Source organism: Erythrolamprus reginae, chromosome Z (assembly GCF_031021105.1).
Source record: "Erythrolamprus reginae isolate rEryReg1 chromosome Z, rEryReg1.hap1, whole genome shotgun sequence".
Taxonomy (NCBI): domain Eukaryota; kingdom Metazoa; phylum Chordata; class Lepidosauria; order Squamata; family Dipsadidae; genus Erythrolamprus; species Erythrolamprus reginae.
Window position 1 is genome coordinate 105,093,218 of NC_091963.1, and position 19,631 is coordinate 105,112,848.

The 19,631-nt window shown below is 42.7% G+C and overlaps 1 protein-coding gene across 1 annotated transcript in view; it reads left to right on the plus strand.

The window, feature by feature from the left end:
* The first annotated feature begins 6,860 nt into the window (after nt 1–6,860).
* The window catches only part of LOC139154773 (gasdermin-A2-like), a 60,125-nt gene continuing 47,354 nt past the window's right edge, over nt 6,861–19,631 (plus strand). The window contains exons 1-3 of the mRNA XM_070729745.1: nt 6,861–7,139; nt 15,160–15,378; nt 16,723–16,903. The gene's annotated coding sequence lies outside the window, so the exon portion shown is untranslated. The remainder of the gene's footprint in view (nt 7,140–15,159; nt 15,379–16,722; nt 16,904–19,631) is intronic.

The following is a 19,631-nucleotide window of genomic DNA, read 5'->3' on the forward strand; positions in this document are numbered from 1 at the left end:
GGCAGGAGGACCTTCCTGGCTTTCCCGAGCAGCTGGCTTGAGCCTTGTGCCGGTCAGGAAAGACAGCTGCCCACCGGAGATGTGGAGAGAAAGAAGGGAAAAATAGGGAGGGAAAGAGGAGAGGAAAGAAGTAGGGAGGGAGGGAAGGGAGAGAAAAGTGAACGAGAGGGTGAGAGAAAGGGGGGAAGAGAGGAAGGAAGGAAGAGATAAATATAAAGGGAGAAAGAGGGAGAGGGAGGGGACGAGGGGAAGGAAGGAAAAGAGAGAGACAAAGAAAAAAGTGGAAGGAAGAGAGAAGGAAAGAAAGGAAGGGAGAGAGAGAAAGAGAGAGAGAAGATAGGAAGGAAGAGAGAGAGCAAGAAAGAAAGAGAGAGGAGAGAGGAAGGAAGAGAGAGAGTGAGAGAGGAAGAAAGCAAGAGAGAGAGAGGAGTGGAAGGAAGGAAGAGAGAGGGAGAGAGAAATGATAGAAAAAAGGGGGGAAAGAGAAATGAGAAAATGATTGAGGCAGAGAATGACAGGAAAGAGAGAGAAACAGAGAGAGAAGTGACTCTTGATTTAAAGCATATGGTAAAAGCACTTAAATAATACCAGAGAAAAAAAACCCAGCCCTCACCTGTTTTTATTAATAGTTATGTTTTTGGATTTGCTGGTTGTTTTAGTTTTAATAGTAATAGAGTTTGGTTTTGTTTTATTATTAATCTCTTTTAATAAAAAAGAAGGGATTTATTTTATTTATTCATTCATTCATTCATTCATTTATTTGTACTTCTATGCCGCCCAGTCCCAAGGGGACTGCTGCTCAGACACTATAGTTTTCCGGCCACCCTGAAAAAAAATTAGAGGGAACATTGATACCATCTGTCCATCTTTGGTTCTGGGGGAAGAAAGAAATAACCCCCTCAGATTGGGTGTCCTCCTAGATCCCCAGCTGAAACTAGATCAACATCTCTCAGCTTTTTGATAGGGGGATCTTTCCACAGGCTCGCCTAGTGCACCAGCTGTGACCCTACCAAAACCAGGAGGCTCATTGCACAGTCACCCATGCCCTTATCACATCACCACTATGAGGATATCAATGAGAATAAATGAATGAGGATAAATCAGTTTGTTGAAGTTTATGAAAAGGCAGCTGTAAATGAAATAGATGTAGTTGTTAAGGATAGGGGGCAAACAAGCTGCCGGGGGTAGCCAACACCCTAGAGGATAGGCTCAAAATACAGAAAGATCTACATAGATTATTTATGTGGGACCATAGTAACAAAATGCTCTTAAACGTCGAGAAGAGCAAAGTCCTTCAGCTAGGTAAAAAAAAAACCACCTAGATATGCATACAGCCTGGGAGAAACCCCATTTAGCAGTAGTGACTGTGAAAGAGATCTTGGAGTCTTGGTGATAATCAACTAAACATGAGCCAGCAATGTGCTGCAGCAGCTAAAAAAGCCAACACAATCCTAAACTGCAACAACAGGGGAATACACTCCAAAACTAGGGAGGTATTAATACCACTCTACTACACCCTGGTCAGACCACATTTGGAGTACTGCATTCAGTTCTGGTCACCACACTTCAAAAGAGACATTGAAACTCTGGAGAAGGTGCAAAAAAGAGCAACCAAAATGATTAAGGGACTAGAAACCAAGACTTATGAAGAGAGATTGCGGGAACTGGATATGGATAGCCTAGAGAAATGGAGGGCCAGAAGGGACATCATAGCAGTATACAGGTGTTTGAGGGGTTGCCACAGAGAGGAGGGGGTCATTCTATTTTCCAGGGCCGGTCAAGGAACAACGGCTGGAAGCTGACCAAGGAGAAATTCAACCTGAAATAATTTAATTTAATTTATTAGATTTGTATGCCGCTTCTCTCCGAAGATACAATACAGTGGAACCTCGACATACGAGCAGCTCTACTTACGAGCTACTCGAGATAAGAGCTGGGAGGGGAGCGACATTTTTGTTCGCCTCCCGAGCTCACATTCGGGATACGAGCGCCAAGGAGCTGTCTCCTGAAGCCGAACGCTAACTTCCGCGTTCGGCTTCAGGAGACAGCTGCGAAGCGGCGCGGGTGTTTTAAAACATCGCAGCCGGCCTGGGGGGCTCGGGGGCAAGCCCCCGAGCCCCCCAGGCCGGCTGCGACGTTTTAAAACACCCGCGCCGCTTCGCAGCTGTCTCCTGAAGCCGAACGCTAACTTCCGCGTTCGGCGGCAGCGGGTTTTTTTGTTGTTGCACGGATTAATTGACTTTACATTGTTTCCTATGGTTCCGACTTACGAGCCTCCTTCCGGAACCAATTAGTCTCGTAAGTCGGGGTTCTACTGTATACAATATACAAATCCAATATTAAAAGCAGATAAAAACCCTTATCATAAAAAAGTTTATCACACAACCCAAACAAAACCATACATAACTCGTATTAGCTAAGGGGCATATCAACCTCCCCAAGCCTGGTGACATAGGTGGGTTTTTTAGGAGCTTGCGAAAGGCAAGGAGGGTGGGGGCAGTTATAATCTCCAGGGGAAGTTGATTCCAGAGGGCTGGGGCCGCCACAGAGAAAACTCTTCCCCTTGGTCCTGCCAGACGACATTGCTTAGTCGACGAGACCTGGAGAAGGCCAACTCTGTGGGACCTAACCAGTCGCTGGGATTTGTACAGTAGAAGATGGTCCTGAAGGTATTCTGGTCCGATGCCATGTATGGCTTTATAGGTCATAACCAACACTTTAAATTGTGACCAGAAACTGATTGGCAAGCTGCGGAGTGTTGATGAAACATGGGCATATCTGGGGAAGCCCATGATTGCTCTCGCAGCCGCATTCTGCATGATCTGAAGTTTCCGAACACTTTTCAAAGGTAGCCCCATCTAGAGAGCATTACAGTAGTCGAACCTCGAGGAGATGAGGGCATGAGTGACTGTGAGCAGTGACTCCCAGTCCAAATAGGGCCACAACTGGTGCACCAGGTGAACCTGGGCAAATGCATTCCTCGCCACAGCTGAAAGATGGTGCTCTAATGTTAGCTGTGGATCGAAGGAGGACGCCCAAGTTGCGAACCCTCTCTGAGAGGGTCAGTAATTCCCCCCCGGGTAATGGACTGACAGATGGAATTGTCCTTGGGAGGCAAAACCCACAGCCACTCCGTCTTGTCAGGATTGAGTTTGAGCCTGTTGACACCCATCCAGACCCTAACAGCCTCCAGGCACTGACACATCACGTCCACTGCTTCACTGACTGGACATGGGGTGGAGATGTACAGCTGGGTATCATCAGCATACTGATGATACCTCACCCCATGCCCTTGGATGATCTCACCCAGCAGTTTTATGTAGATATTAAATAGCGGGGGGGGGGGAGGACCGACCCCTGAGGCACCCAACAAAAGAGAGACCTAGAGGTCGACCTCTGCCCCCCCCCACTTACTAACACCAATTGCAAGCAACCGGAGAGGTAGGAGGCGAACCACTGCAGTACAGTGCCTCCCACTTCCAACCCCTCCAGCCGGCACAGAAGGATACCATGGTTGATGGTATTGAAAGCCACTGAGAGGTCAAGAAGCACCTGGACAGAGGACAAGCCTCTAGCCAAATAAGGAAGAACTTCCTGACGGTCAGAGCGATCACAACTATAATTCAATGTTTGGGGAGGGTGAAAACAGTTTCTCCCACCTACTCTGAGGCCTTCTGTAGGCCAGAAATGGCCCATTTCCTGACTTTCGGTGGGTCTAATAGGCCTCTTTTTTGCCCTTCCCAGGCCAGAGGTTTTATTAGAGCTTGGGGAGAGTAAAAATGCCCTCCCCTGCCCCCCAGACCCTCCAGAAGTAAAAAATGACCTCGCAGAGCCTCTGCATGAGCCGAAGGTCAGCTGACTGGCACACATGTGCCCGCTAGAGCTAAGCTAGGGCCAGCAGATATGGCTCTGCATGCCACCTGTGGTACCCAGGCCATAGATTCTCCATCACTGCACTAGGCCAATAAAGAATTCTATTTTATTCTCATTAAGTGGCCAAAGTATTTGAGTTTTGGTACTGCCCATGGGATTTTCATGGTAAAGTTACTGGAGTGGATTGCCATTTCCTTCTCCAATGGATCATGCTTCTATCAGAGCTTTCTGCTAGGACCTGTCCATCTTGGGTGGCCGTGCACTGCACAGCTCATAGCTTCATTGACCTATGCAGGCCATGACAAGGCAGTAATGCAGGAAGAGAAATTGCATCTCATCTTCACACAAAAACGACAGTATATTCAAAAGCGTTTAAAAGGTTGCAAATAAGCCTAAAGCCCTTAGATGGGATGGATTTCAATTCCCTGCTAGCAATTCCTCTTTATATTCCATTAGAAAATGCAGTTGTCAGGAGATGAGCAATGATGTTGCATTGGGGTATGTTAAGAATTTTCCATAAGAGAATGTTTATCAACTCTAGCAACTTTTAAGTGTGTGGATTTCAACTTTGTAGTTGAAGTCGAAGGTCTTAGATTTAGGGGGCTAAGGCAGCACCAGGCTAGAAACCAGGAGACAGCGCCTCAAGTTTCAGTGACCTTATGCCACATTTTCCCCCAGTCTCTCAGCTTGTGACTTCTTTCTCATCTTATAAGGTTGTCGTTGTGAGGAAAAGAGCAGGAAGGAATAGGAGAGTTGCCAAGGAGATCTGGCAAGGACAAAGCTGTATTTATTTTATTTTATATATTTGTCAGATATGTATAGGATAGTAGTAGTTTGAATAAACATAAGTAAAATAAAAGAGGGCTATAAAACAGTAGAACAGGGACGGTCGGGACAGTGGTGCACCTATGTATGCCCCTTACAAACCAATTAAAAAAGGGAGAGATCGACTGTAGACAGTCTTAGTCTACAGTCTCTTAATCGACTTATTTAAAATTGTCTCTCCTTATCTCATTTATTTTTTCTTCCTTTTAAACTTCCCTCCACAACTCTCTGGGCAGCTTGTTCTAATAATAACTCCACAGAAATATGGGGAATTTAAATAATTTTAAACACACATCTTTAAGATAATAACAAAACTCTTCACTGGTGTTCATATAATCCATTTACTCACAGTTAATTTAACCATGGTATATTCAACAAGTAGGGGGTTCTAAATCCTGTCACTACCAATGTTGCAATGTCCTGCCTGTCAACAACTACTTGAGCTTCAACTACAACAACACAAGAGCACACAACAGATACAAGTTTAATATTAACTGCTTCAAATTGGACAACTTTAGTAATCGAGTTGTCAAAGAATGGAACTCATTTCCGGACTCCGTAGTATCTTCCCCTATGCCACAACATTTTACCCTCAGACTACCCACAGTTGACCTCTCCAGATTCCTAAGAAGTCAGTAAGGGGCATGCATAAGTGCACTAGTGTGTCTCCCATCCCCTGTCCTATTGTCTCTCCTATATCTCCTATATCATATCTACTATTCTTCTATTCTAATCTTCTTATAGTACTCTCATATTATCCTTCTATTCTATAATTGATATATTATACAGTATTCCCAAATTTTCACTTCTATTCTTTCTCTAATATATTTTACTCAAGTATAACCTCTATAACCTTCATTATGTATTGTTGTGTATTGGACAAAAGAAAACAAACAAACAGACAAACAAACAAATAAATAAATTATTGGGTCTGTCATCTGCACCTTTATAACAAACAATTGCTACCAACCTTCCTTCCATTGAGGACAAGTCAAAAATTGGGCTTTGAAAATATTTACGGACATCTCACATCCCAGACACAAACTGCTTCAACTCTTACTTTCAAAACAATGCTATAGAGCACTGCACACCAGAACAATTAGACGCAAGAACAGGTTTTTCCTGAGCACCATCATTCAGATAAACAATTCCCTCAACTCTGTCAAACTATTAATTTTCTCATGATTCCCACCACCCCTCTCCTCCCACAAATAACTGCATGACTGTAACTTTGTTGCTTGGATTCTTACAATTTATATTGACTCCTTCCTAATAGGATTTGATTGTTTATATGCACCGGGACTATCATTAAGTGTTGTACTTTATGATTCTTGATGAACTTATCTTTTCTTTTATGTACACTGAGAGCATATGCACTAAGACAAATTCCTTGTGTGTCCAATCACACTTGGCCAATAAATTCTGCTCTGCTCTGTTCTATTCTATTCTACTCTATTCTATTCTACTAATACATAAAATGAAAGACTTAGAAGTTTCTTTTACTTGCAAAGTACTCTTGAAAATGCGGTGTTTTCCCATATTATTCACATTTAGACATAAGTTCCTATCATTTTATCAGGAATAGAACTTGCTGAAAACTTGGAGTTCGCTGAACTTTTGGTGCTTGAGATAGAGAATGCACAAACGTGAGAGCCACCCAGACTGAGGTCACCCAATAAATTTAAGGCTTCAGATAAAAAGGGTTTCGAGATGAGAGCAAAACGGTGTAAAAAAATAGTGTAAAAAAATAGCAAAAAAATAGTCACCTTCTAGTTGTTCTTCCATATTTTAAATTCGTGTTTTTCAGTCTTAACGGATGTGTACATTTCCAACTTACAGAATTTCCGAGCATTTGAACAGTCCTGTAAATGTGTTCCTTTGGATCTTTTGAACAGGGCGGGATGGGGGATTTGGAAATCGTTCACTGTGCTATTATTTACCGCTCTTCCTGCCACATTGAAACAAATCCACGAAAATAATGCATATCTCCTGTAGCTGTCTCAGCCTGACTTAGAGAAAGTCCCGTCGATCGTGGTAATATTTTCCATTGTTCACACAGGGACTTTCTCAATTTAAGAACCATTAGCGATGGAAGGAACAACCCCTTCTCTGACAATTTCCGCCCCTCCTGCGCTCCTATCGCTAGCCTCCCCGGTCTCTTTACCACACAGTGCAAAATAAGCTTGTTAATTGCAGCGGACCTTACTTCCACGTAAGATTGGAACACTGCAATATTTTCTAACAACAGAAAAAAACCAATATATCAGGCTTCTTTAAAAAAGAAAGTGGAAGCAAAATAAAGGCGTTCCGTAAGCAGGATTTAGAGAACATTCCCTAATTCTCCTACGTATTCAGCTTCTCATCCCTACAAGTCAAATATTGAATCTCGTTAGAAAATTATTTCACAGCTGTAAGGAGCGCTGTTTAAAGCATAGTCCAAGGTAAGAAAAATTAAGCCTTTTTATTTTAAAACTTTTCATTGTTGGGCGAGGGATTGTTTAATATTATTCTTTCAGTTTCAGTTAAGCAAACTTCCCAGGGACTGGAATGAAGCGGGGGTCCTTTTACTGCAGAAATACAGTGTTATGTATCGCTCCTAGTTTTTAGACTAACTCAACCCGAAAATGATACGAAATAAAATGTAGAACTAAAGATAGTAACCGATGTTTGTAAGGCCGCGGAGATCATCGTGGTTTATACAATGTTTCCTAAATCTGGGTAAATTGCTGCACATCCGACAAAAATGATTTTACACACAAACCCACTACACAATCACATTCACAACAGGGACATTTTGCAGGAGATTTGAGGCAATGAAGGAAAAGGTTTGGGAAACAAACAAAAGTTGGGAAACTGTACAATACTGGATGCTTCATCTTTTGCTTCTTTTTTAAAGAGTCAGCTATGGTGGATGATAGTATTTTGACACAGAAATCCACTTTCCCCAGCCAGGAAGCCTAAAATTAAACACACGTTGCTGTTGTTTTGATCTAATCCCTAAATCCACTGAAGGTTCCGATATTTCTAATTCAGGCCAAAGCAATCATTTATTAAATCTGAAGCAACCATCTACGTATTTTTTTCATCTGTACCTTAACATACTTTTTATAATGGTTGAGAAACTGCTTTATAGCATGATTCAATGAGAAAACTCAAAAGGAGAATGAAGCAGATTGCATCAACTATATACAGTACTTCAAGTAAAGATACAGTGGTACCTCTACTTAAGAACTTTTCTAGATAAGAAACTGGTGTTCAAGATTTTTTTGCCTCTTCTTAAGAACCATTTTCTACTTAAGAACCCGAACCTGGAAAAAATTCCCAAGAAATTTGAGAGCGGCACGAAGGGCCGGCCAGTTTCCTGCCATTCCCCCTTTAATCCCGGCCATCTCAGGCCTTTCTGTGTGTTTAAGGAGGCTTTGGCAGTCCAGAGCAAATGAAGCATTTCCCTTTCTCTGTGCGCTTGGACAGGGAATAAACCTCTGCCAGCGCCCAGAGAAAAGAAATGCTCCCTTCACTCTGGGTAGCGGCTGTCCTCCTCCTCTTCTTATTCCTCCTCCTCCCACCCAAATTCTGAGCTTTTATTTCTTTCCTAATGGGTTTGAATGCATTATTTGCTTTTACATTGGTTCCTATGGGAAAAATGCTTCTACTTACAAACTTTTCTACTTAAGAACCTAGTCATGGAATGTATTAAGTTCTTAAGTAGAGGTACCACTGTGTATGTGTGTGTGTGTATCACAGGGAATCCCCAGTGGCTTTCAAGTAAGATTTTTATTTTGAAAGACATTTTATTCAACTGCTATTGTGAACATTCCCATTATAGTTTAGAGATATTTAGAGGAAGAGTAGCTATCAATCTTGAATTACATTACAATAAATCATTTTTTAAAGTTTGGTATTCATAATCCATCCAATGCTGCCTCCTTTATATTTGACATCTAGACAAAAATAGTTACTCAAATTTCTTATATGACATTGAAAAGCTATTGCCGGATACACTTTTTAGGCTGTTTCTATTCTAATCACATCTAATCATTTAGGCCATTGTGCTTCAATCTTCTCCATGTATACTTGATATCAATTTTCATGTATGTTTCTTAACTCTACTTTTATAATAGTTGCTCTTTAACAGAAAGAAAAAACAAGAAAAAAGAGCAAATCACATCTACTAATTTTTAAATTTTATCAAGGGAAAAAAATCCAAATAATATGTCACATATGTTGCAATAAACCAAATTAACAAATCCAGGCCTGAAAGCATTTCCTCCTCCTCCCACCCAAATTCTGAGCTTTTATTTCTTTCCTAATGGGTTTGTACATATTATTTGCTTTTACATTGATTCCTATGGGAAAAATTGCTTTTACTTACAAACTTTTCTACTTAAGAACCTGGTCACGGAACGAATTAAGTTCGTAAGTAGAGGTACCACTGTGTTTGTGTGTGTGTGTGTGTGTGTGTGTGTGTTGCAATAAACCAAATTAACAAACCCAGGCCTGAAAGCATTTCCTCCTCCTCCCACCCAAATTCTGAGCTTTTATTTCTTTCCTAATGGGTTTGTACATATTATTTGCTTTTACATTGATTCCTATGGGAAAAATTGCTTTTACTTACAAACTTTTCTACTTAAGAACCTGGTCACGGAACGAATTAAGTTCGTAAGTAGAGGTACCACTGTGTTTGTGTGTGTGTGTGTGTGTGTGTGTGTGTTGCAATAAACCAAATTAACAAACCCAGGCCTGAAAGCATTTCCTCCTCCTCCCACCCAAATTCTGAGCTTTTATTTCTTTCCTAATGGGTTTGTACATATTATTTGCTTTTACATTGATTCCTATGGGAAAAATTGCTTTTACTTACAAACTTTTCTACTTAAGAACCTGGTCACGGAACGAATTAAGTTCGTAAGTAGAGGTACCACTGTGTTTGTGTGTGTGTGTGTGTGTGTGTGTGTGTTGCAATAAACCAAATTAACAAACCCAGGCCTGAAAGCATTTCCTCCTCCTCCCACCCAAATTCTGAGCTTTTATTTCTTTCCTAATGGGTTTGTACATATTATTTGCTTTTACATTGATTCCTATGGGAAAAATTGCTTTTACTTACAAACTTTTCTACTTAAGAACCTGGTCACGGAACGAATTAAGTTCGTAAGTAGAGGTACCACTGTGTTTGTGTGTGTGTGTGTGTGTGTGTGTGTGTTGCAATAAACCAAATTAACAAACCCAGGCCTGAAAGCATTTCCTCCTCCTCCCACCCAAATTCTGAGCTTTTATTTCTTTCCTAATGGGTTTGTACTCATTATTTGCTTTTACATTGATTCCTATGGGAATAATTGCTTTTAGTTACAAACTTTTCTATTTAAGAACCTGGTCACGGAACGAATTAAGTTCGTAAGTAGAGGTACCACTGTGTGTGTGTGTGTGTGTGTGTGTGTGTGTGTGTCGCAATAAACCAAATTAACAAACCCAGGCCTGAAAGCATTTCCTCCTCCTCCCACCCAAATGCTGAGCTTTTATTTCTTTCCTAATGGGTTTGTACTCATTATTTGCTTTTACATTGATTCCTATGGGAATAATTGCTTTTAGTTACAAACTTTTCTATTTAAGAACCTGGTCACGGAACGAATTAAGTTCGTAAGTAGAGGTACCACTGTGTGTGTGTGTGTGTGTGTGTCGCAATAAACCAAATTAACAAACCCAGGCCTGAAAGCGTTTCCTCTAATGCATGTGCACTTTGAACTGGTTGCATGTCTTCCTGATGTCAATTTGTGATCTTCCTTCCTTCTTTGAGTGATGCAATCTCTTTGTTTGCAGTTTTATTCTGCTGCATACTGAGGAGTGGTCTGTATCACAGTCAGCATCCTGATAGCTACGTGTAATTCTAACGCTGGAAAGATTAGAATGCCTAGTCAGTATCAATTCGAGCTGGTGCCAATGCCTCGATCTTGGATGCCTTCAAGAGACTCTGTGTTGAGGCTTTGTTTTGAAGAATGTATTACTAACACATAAACTGTAGTAGCAGCAAAACTCCAGCAGGCTTTGGCCATTTTTATTCATCTTCCCAGCGCCAAAGTGACCAAAACAGGCCAAGAACTATAATTGGCTATAATTCTGACTACCATAAGACAGGCAGACAGACAGACAGACAGACAGATATACAGACACAGACCGACAAGGAAGGAAGGAAATAAATAAATAAATAAATAGAAGAGAGAGAGAGAAAGAAAGAAGGAAAGAAAGAAAGAAGGAAAGAAAGAAAGAAAGAAAGAAAGAAAGAAAGGAGCTGAAACCCTAGAAAAAGTATAGAGAAAAGCAACAAAGATTGTAAGAGGTCTGGAGGCTAAACTGTATGATGAATAATTAAGGGAGCTAGATCTAGCAGCCTAATGAAGAGATAAACTAAGGTAAGGTGACCAAATTTTCACATTGATAAACTGGGACACGATTGACGGAGTGATAGTATTGAGTTCCTTGGTTAAAAATATGGTCTATGAAATAAATAAATAAATTAGTTACCTAAATTACTTGAGACAAGCCAATGTATTCTCTAAAGCACCTGAGGGTAAGAGAAGAAGAAATGTGTGGAAACTAAACAAGGAGAGAAGTAACTTCGAACTAAGGAGAAAATTCCTGACAGTTAGAACAATGAATGAATCCATGGAACATCCTGTCCCCAGAAGTTGTGAATGTTCCAAAACTGAAAGTTTTAAAGAAGATGTTGGATACCCATTTGTCTGAAATAGTGTAGGGTTTCCTGACTAAGAAGGGGGTTGGACTAGAAGACCTCCAAAGTCCCTCCCAACTCTGTTGTTATTATTATACAAGGCAGTTAGAAAATGTTTCACATTTTAAAATATCTGTACAAGCTACAAGAGACATCTCTTTAGAGAAACATCTCCCCACCTTGTAGACAGTACTTCCAGAAACCCAGAATAACTATAAACAACTTCTACATCCAGTTCAGGAAATTCTGTACAGTTCCAACACAGATCGGTTTGACATGCCTTGACTGTTAATGAATTGTCTACTTTCAGTCTCTCTAGGACAGTGATGGCAAACCTTTTTTTCCTCTGGTGTCGAAAAAATGTGGGCTTGCACTATCGTGCATGTGCGAATGTCCACACCCATAATTCAGTGCCTGGGTAGTGTGAAAACAGCTTCCCCCAGCCCCAGAAGGCCCTCTGGAGACCGGAAACAGCCTGTTTTCCAACTTCTGGTGGGTCCAGTAGACTCATATTTCATCCCCCCAGGCTCCAAAGGTTTCCCTGGAGCTGGGGGAGAGTAGAAATGCCTTCCACCATCTCCTGAAAGCTCTCTGGAAGCCAAAAACGCCCTCCTGGAATCTCTGTGCAAGCCAAAAATCAGCTGGCTGACACACACCTGCACATTGCAGATGAGCTAGGGCAACAGCTCGTGTGCCAGCTGATATGGCTACATGTGCCACCTGTGGCACCCGTACCATAGGTTTGCCACCACTGCTCTAGGACTTTCAGCTGACTTGCACCTTAAGGAAGTTGTTTTGATTTTTGTTTTGTTTTTGGGTTTTGCAAAAGTAATATCATTTAGCAGCAATTAAAAGTATCTTCAATGAGACTTTAAAAAAATACAATATCCAATTTTTAAAAAGCCATACTTTTAAACATTTGTACAGAAATAAGTTGCTGATTTTTTAAAACTGAAAATATGACATATATACAGGACATTTACAATAAAATTAGAAGGGAATTTGTCATTATCCTACATAGAAACATTAAACATGACCAATTTAATTTGGTTACGTACACGGCTTTGTAAATCCTCCACAAAAAGCCTGGATAGCACATAATCAGATGACAACTCTGCTAAGTATCAAAATGCCACTTAAATAGTTGAGCTAGTTTCAAACTAGATTTTGCTCTCTCTCTCTCTCTTCCTCCCTCCCTCTCTCTTTCTCTTTCTCTCTCCCTCCTTCCCTCCCTCTCACTTTTTCTCCCCCCTCTCTCTTCCTCCCTCCCTTTTCTCTCTCTTTCTCCTTCCCTCCCTCTTTCTCTCCATTCCTTCCTTCCTCTTTTTCTCTTTCTCTCTCTCTTCCTCCCTCCCTCTCTCTTTCTTTCTCCCTCCTTTCTTTCTTTCTCTCTTTGTCTCTCTTCCTTCTCTCTCTTTTCTCTCTCTTTCTCTCTTTTCTTTCCTTTCTCTTCCTTCCTCTTTCTCTCTTTCTTCCTCCATTTCTCTTTTTCTCTCTATCTTCTCTTCTTCCTGCTCTTTTTCTTTCTCCCTCCCTCTCTCCATTTATCTTTCTCTCTCCCCCTCTCTCTTTTTTTCTCTGTGGAAACCAGCTCTCTGTGGAGCCAGTCAGAGTGTCTGGATGGGCTTCCTCCCTGGGGACTGCAGGAATGGCAGACAGGGGCTCTCTTCATCTCTGCCATGGGACATGGGACAAATTAATTAAAAGCAGGACTGTCCCGCCAAAAGCGAAATATCTGATCACCTTAGACTAAGGGTAAACAGTTATCTTCAACACTTGAGCGGCTACACAGAGAAGAAGGGAGTCAACTTATTTCTGAAAGCATCTGAGGACAGGACAAGAAGCAATGAATGCAAACTGGTTAAAGAGCCACCTGGAACTAAGGAGAAATTTACTGTAAAAATAATTGGCTTGCTTCCTGCAGCTGTGTATATGCCATTGCTGCAGATTTTCAAGAAAATATTGGCAGCCATTTGCCTTGGGCAGTGGGCTGGGTTAGAAGACCTCCGGTCCGTTCTATCCCTATGATTCTATGATTCAATTATAACTTTCCAGCATTTCCAAACAGCACAGGCAGTGATGTGATGGTGGTTGTTATCCAGCAGAACCAGAAGACCTATAACAGTGATGGCGAACCGTTTTTCCCATGGATGCCAAATGGCATGCACACATGCTATTGCGCATGCATGAGTGCCCGCATCCTAATTCAACGGAGGCCCTCTGGAGGCTAGAAATGGTCCATTTCCCAAATTCTGGTGGGCCTGGCAGGCCTGTTTTTCTACAGCAGTGGTCCCCAACCTTTTTTTGCCCATGCACCACCTAAGCATCTCTAAAATCCTGATGCCCCCCCACCGCCATGACATATAATTCTTACTATTCAAAAAGGGAACTCCTATTAATGTGGAGGAAGCCTAAAAGGCCATTAATATGTTTTAAACAAGGTTCCAATTGCCCCCCACCCCCATGGGATGTGTTCTGTCGAGCTCTCTGGTAGAATCCTCCCGAAAATGCACAGATACAATTTCAGACGCACACACGTTTGAAAATTCAAAACAATGTTCTTTATACCAAAAATGCAAATAAACTGAGCACTCTTTTTGTATAGCAAAGAGCACTTGTCTCCAAACAAACTGGTAATTTGTACAAGTCCCTTATCAGTTCTGAGATACTTAGCTTGCAGCTGTGAGGCAATTCACAGTCCTTCTTCTTTCACAAAGTGAAACACACTTTGCTCTGGTTTAGTTTCAAAGTGGGGAAAAATCACCACACAAAGGTCAAAGTCAGCAAAGCAGGGACGAAACACAATGATCAGATAATCCTCCACAATGGCCAAACCCACAGGCTGCTATTTATAGCAGCCTCACTAATTACCACAGCCCCACCCAACCACAGGTGGCTTCATTTTCTTTGATAATAATATCTCTGTTGTTGTTGCCTATGCATCGCTCTCCGCATGTGTGGCTGTATCATTAACTCTTGTTCCAAATCCAAGGAGGAGCTAGATAATTGATCTCCTTCTGAGCTGTCTGCCCCACTCTCCTCCTCCCTGTTACTCATGTCTTCTTGGTCAGAGGAGCCTTCATCATCAGATTCCACTGGGAGCAAAACAGGCCTGCAGCATGTGGATGTCTCCCCCACATCCACAGTCCTTGCAGGAGCTGGGCCAGAGCTAACCACAACAGGACGTAGGCCCCATGTTGGGAACAGGGCCCTAGAGACTTCCCTGGAGCCTGTAGAGGGCAAAAATGCCCTCCCCCATTCCTCCAGTGGCCCTCTGTAAGCCGAAAATGCCCTCCCATAGCCTCTGTGTGAGCCGAAATAAACTGGCTGGCATGCACTTGCATGTTGAAGCTGAGCTAGGGCAATGGCTTGTGTGCCAGCAGATATGGCTCTGCCACAGGTTCGCATCATTGACCTATAAGTTCTCCAAATAACGACTCACTACCCACATTTGGGAAAAGCTACTGTAATATTGTATCAGATTACTTCAAGGTTTTACAAAACAAACAAATAGCAATATAGGTTTTAAGCTTAGTAAGTGACAAGGTAACGTGAGAAAAAGATTCTCCAAATTGTAATTCATCAAATGAATTCAATATTAACTAATCATAATGTGTTTGGGTTGGTCAGAACATTTGGGTTTTTCCATTGTTAAACCAGGGTTGAGTATGATGTATGAACTCATTTGTGATTTTGTTTCTTTCCTCATTCCTTTATCTTGGACAAAACTTCTTCTTCAGGTATGGCATTTTATGACGCAACTAAATCTTTGGCAAAAACGATAGACTCACAAGGAGATTGGGTTCCGGTACCCAGCTTGATAGACAATGACCATTTTAGGCCCTTTTGCCTGCTACAAAAGAAAAGGAAGACATCGTGGTGGCAGAGCTGTCCTTTTTACAAAACCGGATACCAGTTTGATCATGTGCTGTTATCAGGAAATGACTCTTCAAATCTAGGTAATCTTCGAAAGTCTATCTCATCCATATATTTTTATTTATGGGATTATCTGTCTGTTGCATTTTGAGAAAAGTACAAAACAATGGAGAGTACATCATTTGTAACACTAACTTTTGTATCAGCTGTATGTTATGTGTTCAAAATGTGTGAACAAAGCTTTCTGAGATTTCCAGAGGTGGAAGGATATGAAAATGAATATTCAGGGACTGATCAGGATCCTTGATCTCATCTTTATGAAAACTGGGGTAAATAGCAAAGTTGAAAAAAACCGATTATCCAAAATCAATTTATGCTGCCTGAAACAAGACCCAGCAAGCAATTTTATAAGGCTCATTTCCTACTACTATAAGGCTAGTGGGATAATATCACAGATAGTGTTGAGACTGCCAGTTTTGGACTCATTTTCCCTCCACTGAAGGTCATTTAAAGACGAAAACTGATGCTTTCAGTCTTGGAGAAAGTATCCAACAGCTACTTTTTACACATATAAACACTGCTAGCAAATCAATTAAAACTGATCAAAGGCACTCTCCATAAGTAACACTCTAGATCAGCAATAGTGAATCTTTTGGGTCTGAGGGTTCAAAAATTCTGAAAGTGCTTAATTTGATGGCAGAGGTGGATTTTAAGAGTTTGCAAATGGCAAGGAGGGTGGGGGCAATCATAATCTCCGGGGGGAGTTGATTCCAGAGGGTCGGGGCCACCACAGAGAAGGCTCTTCCCCTGGGTCCCGCCAGATGACATTGTTTAGTCAATGGGATCCGGAGAAGGCCAACTCTGTGGGACCTAACCAGTCACTGGGATTCGTGCAGCAGAATTGAAACATAGTGAGGGTAACACTAGCAATCTTTCTAGAAACAATCTTGACTTGGTGACAAGTATCACAAGAGGAAACATAGCCCTTGATATCTGTCATCAAAAGTTGCAAAACACTCCATTTCTCCCAAGTTATTTGTCAAGGTAGATTTGCAGTATCTTAAGCATAGGGGAACATATTACCTATTGTGAAACAGCTATCTATTGTTCACAGACAAAGATAAAACAAGTTCTAGAGCACACCTTCATCTTTCAAAGGCATTTTTCAAGAGATATCAAGAGGTTTAACCTGAAAATATACCAAGTGGCAAGTAGAAGTATTTCCCACTTTCTGGAACTCTTAGTATGAACTATAATTAATTAGATAGTGCTGATTTAGATTAGAAAATGCTTGATTCGATATCAACAAGATCCTTTGCTGCCAGGATTGCCTTTCCCTCATTAAAATAGTAGCCTGCTGCTCATATCTATGTGTTTCTGTAGTGTTTTTTCTGACATCGTGATTTTTGTCAATATTTGTTCTCTAGTTTGCAACAATTCAGAACCATTCACCGTTGAAGTCACTGTAGATGGAACACTGAAGGGGGATATTAGTGGAATTACTGATACTGAAATAACTAGTGCTGTCAGCATTTCTTATGAAAGGTCTGTAAAGATTAAAAAGATACATGTTCCACCCCAAGACCTTGATTCTTTGATGAAAGAAAAGTAAGTAACATAAACAAGCAAATGAAAAAAGACTCCAGCCACATTTAACATTGTCCTCAAGTTCTCCATTCTTCTAATACAGTACTTTACATAAAGTCTATGATTAATTGACCTCAATTAATTTTAATTTTAACAATCGCATAGCTTTTATCCAACCTAATCTTTTAGGTCTTTCTGTGGTGCATCTACAATTCTAGCTTCCGTATTGTTGCCGGTCCTCGTCTTCTCTTTCTTTCTTTCCACCCTTCCTAGTGTTACAGATTTATTCACAGGGCTATGTCATTGGGTCCAAAACATAAACACGAATGGAATGACTGGTACGATTGGATGGATGGGGGCGGGGGGGGGGGGTATGGTATGGATGAATGTACCGATAGTAGTGTGAATGATATGTCTGGCCCACCTGACGCCCGGGAGACAGGAGAGGGAGGGGCACCGATCTCTGGGGTGGCAGGGGGTCGGAATATCCCTGTGTTGCTGGGGAGAGGCAGATATGGCGGGGGCCACAGAGTTAGCCGTTCCAGGGGAACGAGGGACCGTTCCCCAGAGGGAAGTGGCTTGGCCACAGACGGACTGGTCTCCAGATAGGTTCGGGGGCCCATCCCAGGTGGCTGAACCCATGAGGCCTGAGGTTGCCAGGCCACCCTCTGTTTCTCCTGCATGGCACATGGCACCTCAACCATTACCTACTGCCACATTCACCCCAACAGCTGCGGGGCTCAGATCATCTCCAGATACCTGGCAACGCCTACCACCAGCCTTGCAGGATATGATCGCTTCAGCATATTCGCATGGCATAGCAGCGGGGGTGCAACAATACACGGCAAGTGCACCACCTCCCTCTCCACACCCTCCTCCTCCTTCTCTGCAAAGGAATATTTGGGCAGCTCCAGCCCCCCCGTCACCTGCGCATGATTCATTTCTTGAAGACCCTGCGTTCAGAGGACAGGGATCAGAGCCAGATGATGGCCTGTCTGAGGATGAAGGGGCACCCCCAGAACCGCCAGTGTATACAGGCCTCTTTAGGCCCGCTATCTTTCGTGTACTGCTCAATAAGGCAAAGTTGACTGTGGCTTTGGGCACCCCTGAGAAGCCCACAGATCCAGCATCAGCCCCTCCTCCGGCCTCGAGAGTGCTCACGGAGATCCAAAGGGATGCTGACCTGATACCAGCCCCTAAAATTTTTTTGGACAATGTACAGAGGCCTTGGCAATATCCAGCAGCTGCTCTGGGCCCAACAGCCTCTGAGCGTAAGTTTTACGCATTTGAGCCAGAATTGGAGAAGTTACTTGAATTTCCATCGGTAGATGCTCCAATTGCAGCCCTAGTATCTAATGCATTAGTCCCTTCCGATGTGGCAGACGGCCTAAAACCAGAAGACCGGAGGGCTGAGGGAATAAATAAAAAAGCTCACCAGATGTCGGCATGGGCCCTCAAAGCAGCTTCGGCAGCTTCATTTTTTAACAGAGCTTCGGTCCTTTGGCTCCAGGAAATGCTCTCGAAGCTGGGACCTGAAGAGGGTCGCTTAAGGCAGGACCTTAATAAGTTACTAGCTGCTGCGGAATTTTCAGCGGATGCCACTCTGTCCGCATCTCGTTTCTCCTCACGAGCTCTAGCAGCAAACCAATCATCCCGACGATTACTCTGGCTCCGGACTTGGCAAGCTGACGCCAAATCCAAAGGGCGTTTAGCCTCGGCCCCATTTGATGGGTCAAAGTTGTTTGGAGAATCTCTTGACAAGGTCCTTGTGGAGGACAAGGACAAGAAGAAAGTCATGCCTAGATCTTACAGAAGGCAGGAAAGGCGCCCCGCCCCGTATTTTAGGCGCCAGCCCTTTCGAGCTGAATCTTCCTCCTCTGCACCCCAGGCTGGAAGATCATATTCACAGGGGTCCTACTCCCAACTGTCCTACAGAGGGGACAGGGGTAACTTTGGAGATCGGAACAGGCAGTTCCAACAATCAAGGAGGACCTATCGAGGTTCCAACAGGGGAGGCTTTAGAAGGAACAAATGACTTTACCACAATAGTTCCCATAGGAGGGCGGCTGCAGCACTTCACCGCCTCCTGGGCATCTATGTCCACCGACACTTGGGCCATAAACACTATAACTCAGGGACTCACCCTGGAGTTTGCCCTGAACCCTCCAAACAGATTTCTGGAGTGTCCGGTACTTTCCAACAATCACAAGCGCAACCTCCTCTACCAAGAAATTCATCATCTATTTCAAATCAAGGCCATCGAGAAGGTTCCACCACACCAGGAGAAGCAGGGGTACTATTCCATAGTGTTTATAGTACCCAAGGCCTCAGGGGGTTGCCGCCTCATCCTCAACCTGAAGCAGTTGAACCTATATATAAAATACCGCAGGTTCAAGATGCACTCTCTAAGGACTATACTAGCCGCTATACGTCAACAGGACTGGCTGACGTCAATAGACCTCAAACAGGCATACCTCCATGTCCCAGTGCATCCAGATTCCAGGAAATACCTCCGGTTTTGTTTCGAAAACCACCATTTTCAGTACAAGGCCATGCCCTTTGGCCTATCATCAGCTCCCAGGACTTTTACAAAGTTATTGGACATCCTCACCGCAGAGCTAAGGACACGTCCTCTACGCCTGATGGCGTATCTGGACGATATCATCATACTGTCCAGCAGCTCCAGTCGGGCACGACGCGACCTGTCAGAGACTATAGAGACCTTGGCAGAAGCGGGGTTCTCAATCAA